The sequence below is a fragment of the Mirounga leonina genome, unplaced genomic scaffold, assembly GCF_011800145.1.
Source record: "Mirounga leonina isolate KUSES-001 unplaced genomic scaffold, KU_Mleo_1.0 Mir_94, whole genome shotgun sequence".
Classification (NCBI taxonomy): Eukaryota; Metazoa; Chordata; class Mammalia; order Carnivora; family Phocidae; genus Mirounga; species Mirounga leonina.
The window spans coordinates 631218-635036 of NW_023270855.1; positions in this window are offsets into that span (position 1 = coordinate 631218).

The window sequence follows — 3819 nt, forward strand, 5'->3', positions numbered from 1 at the left end:
TGCACTAAATGCCACAGAACTGTACACTTTAAATGATTAATTCTATGGTATGTAATAGAATAGAATTTTTCGATTGAAAAAACCTCTGGTGGTTTTGAATTTTGCTCCATGGACAAACCAAATAAATAATTTTAATTATTTATAAATAAAATTTAATTTATTTATAAAAATAATTAATATAAAAATAATTTTAAAAATTTAATTATTTATAAATTTAAAAAATTTAAACTAATAAGGAGTAAAGAAAGGCAGGCAGGCACTACAAGCCAAACCCAGTTTCGCTCAGTACGTGCCTCCCTGGTGCTTGATGGGGTCTCTCTCCAGTCATCAAGTGCCTGCCTTAGTTTCCCCACTGGTTGCCCCCAGTGGCTGCTTCTGTCCTAGCCAGACTCTCGTCCTAGCAACCCTTGGCGACCAGCACCACATAGACCAGCCCTGCCTGCCTGTCACCCCCAGTCCAGGCCACACTGGACCCCAATCTCTGCAGTATCCAGCTGGCCTTCCTGAGCCAGGCAGGACTTCTGTCTCTTGAACCATCGGCCTGGTCCCAGCTTCCCCTCCTTCTCCTCCATCCACTCTGCCACCCAGCGCACCTTCTCCTGAACCACCTGACCCAACCCCTCTAACTTGAAAATATACCCTGGACCCTGAGACTACCCCACCCTGGTCCATGCCCATCTTCTCTCCCAGAGATAGCACCAGCCTCTCTCCTGGTCCCCCACCTCCTCCCAGCCACCTCCAGTTGATTAGCAACACAGCTGCAGACTACTTAGAATAACCCATTTGTGGCCCAAGACACCCTGGGGATATGGACTCCCCGTCTGCCTCTCTGACTTCTCCGTCCACTCTCGTCGACCCCTTGTTCATACCAGCGGTGGTTTTAAAACATGCCAGCAAATCCTTGCTTGGGTGCTTCTCCAAGTGATGCCAGGGTACGTATGGTCCTGTCGCCTGAGTCTGAGCTAAACTTCGTGGTTATCGGGTAACCAACAGAAGGAAGCCTGAGACTCTGTGGAGCAGCCCAAGTACCCCGGGACCCCAGGCTGGGGTGTGCCATGTGGAGGTGCTGAGGTCAACTGCCCAGCTGGGTTCTGGCGCATGAGGGAGCGCCATCAGGGATGGCCACCCCAGCAGCCTCCAGATGGCCAGTCCCAGCTGCCATCTGATGCAGTAGAATGAGACCCCCAGGGAGAAGCATCGAACTCAGCCCCTTCCCCAAATCTTGACCCACAAAATGGTGAGCAAAATTTATTTTTTTTAATTTTTTATTTTATTTGAAATCAATTAACATATAGTGTATTATTAGTTTCAGAGGTAGACTTTAGTGATTCCTCAGTTGCATAGAACACCCAGTGCTCATGATATCAAGTGCCCTCCTTAATGTCCATCACCCAGTTACCCCATCCCCCCACCGACCTCCCCTCCAGCAACCCTCAGTTTGTTTCCTAGAGTTAAGTTATGGTTTGTTTCCCTCTCTGATTTTGTCTTATTTTATTTTTCCCTCCCTTCTCCTATGTTCCTCTGTTTTGTTTCTTCAGTTCCACATAAGAGTGAAATCATATAATTGTCTTTCTTGTGAGCAAAATTTAAATGGTTGTTTTAAGCTGCTAAATTTTAGAGCAATTTGTTAGGTAATAGCTACTGGCACATCGTATCAAGGCCTCAGCAAGGGCTGGTCCTCTGCCTGGAAATGTCCTCCTACAGATACCTGTGTGGCTCCTCCTCACCTGACTCATATCCGCTCAAGTGTCACATCCTCCCCGAGGCCTGCGCCTACCATCCTCGCTCCTTATGTGCGGTATACATACTTCCCATCCCTTATCCTGCTTTATTCTCTTTATTGCACCATTTACCACCTGGCATGATCTTATATATTTTTTCCTGTTTTCTATGCCCTTCCCATTCTATAATATAAATTCCATGAGGGCAAAGAGCCTACCTTGTTCTCTCCCCTGGAGCCCCTGCGCAGAGTGGGTAATTCAGTATCTGCTGAAGGAATGAGAGGACATTTGAGAGGACAGAGGCTGCAGAAAGTGTCTTCACAGGGAAGATACTGAGGCTCTGGGCCTCTGGCAAGGCATATCCAACCCCCCCATCCCAAGACCCCACACTGAGGCACCCCCCATGGGCCTCCAGGGATCAGGTCTCCAGGAATTTTCTCCACAGGGATAGGCTGAGACATTGTTCTCAGCTTTGGCCACCAGGTGGCAGCCCAGGAGACCAAGACTCCTGCCCGAAGGCCCCAGAGGCTGGGACCCCTTACAGAGACTGTGGGGGGAGGGTGGTAGGATCTGGAATGCAAGTGTAGATTAGATTTGGGGCCCAACGGGCACGTACATGGCTGGAAATCCTTGGGCCCTGGGCCCAGAGCAGCAGCAGCCCTGCCTGAGGTGCTTGGGTGCTTCTCCAAGTGATGCCAGGGACGCATCCCAAGGCTGAGCGGGACGCATCCCAAGGCTCTCTGTCAGGTCCTTTGGAAAGCCATAATAAGGAGCTTCTGGTTTTATCTGTGAGGGGCGTTTCCCACTTCTCTGCCATTTGAGACGTATCATCACCCTTTGGAGCCATATCTTTAAGCCAACAGAACTATTATTTACTTAACATGTTTCCTCAAATAGACCTTTAAAACTTCAAAAAATGTAATAGGAAGGAACTTTCGTATCACCGCTGTAAGAGAAGCCAGTCTTCTGCCAGAAACAGGCAGTAACTGTAAAAATAAATTAATTCATCACTAACATCTAGGATTTAGATGGCCCTCACGGATCCGTTGTACAGGGAATTGGGGCACAGAGAGGTTAGGCAAATTTCCCAATCTCACGTGGTGATTAAGTGGCACCTGCAGGGTTTGGAAACGGATTTTTCAAGAGCAGCTATAAAACTGTAGTTTACTGCAGGACCCTTTCCCACACACTCACACCGCCAAGTGTTGACTCAAGTGCACATGCACACACCTGCACACGGCATCAGCTGCACCCTTGGTTCCCTGTTAGCCTGACTTCTGGGCAGCAAGGCGCGAAGGTCAGGCCTGCTTCCTGGTCTCCCCACCCCACAGGGCTAGCTGGATGTTTCTCTTTCAAAGGCGGGACTTCACTCTCATCCCCTCACACACAGGAGTCCTGCGCAAGCTGAGTGCTCACCTGGAGAGTGGATCCCGTGCCAGGACCAGGTGAGGCCCAAAGGCCCTGATGCCCAGCAGGGCAGGAACTGAGAACTCCCACCTCTCCTCCCAGAGCTGGCCAGGACCTGCATGAGCCAGAATTCAGGCAGGACCTGGAGACACCTGTGGAAAACAAGGCTACAGGCTGGCCTTGGGGGGAGGTAAGAGGTGCTCTTAGGCCTGATGCTGGGGATGGAAGATGCGGGAGGGGCTTATGTACAGAGGGCTGCTCCCCATACCAGCCCTTGGCCCCCAGGCATGCAAGGCAGCAAAAAAACACAAGAGGACACAGTGCACTTCCGACCCACCGATCTGCCACTTTGATGACAAGGCTTCTTGGCCTCGGGTGGAGGATAGTACCCCCAGGGCAAACTGAAGGGGGCGGAGCCTCACCGGGCGACAGGGTTCTTTCCACCCAGTCTCCCCTTTGCGCCCTGGACTGCAGCCCCACTTGATCGGGTGTAGGGCGTGGAGGCTGGACGAGCGAGGCTCGCCACCCGCCGTCGTCCACCACCTCAGTCCCCAGCGGTCGGCCGCCGCGCCACCCTGCCGCCCGCCAGCGGGGCCCTCGCACCCCCGCGCCGTGCCTTGGTACGCGCCGCCGGGCGGGCCGGACCGGGCGGGGCGAGTCCCGGGGCGGGTCCGGGGCCGGGCACTGCTGC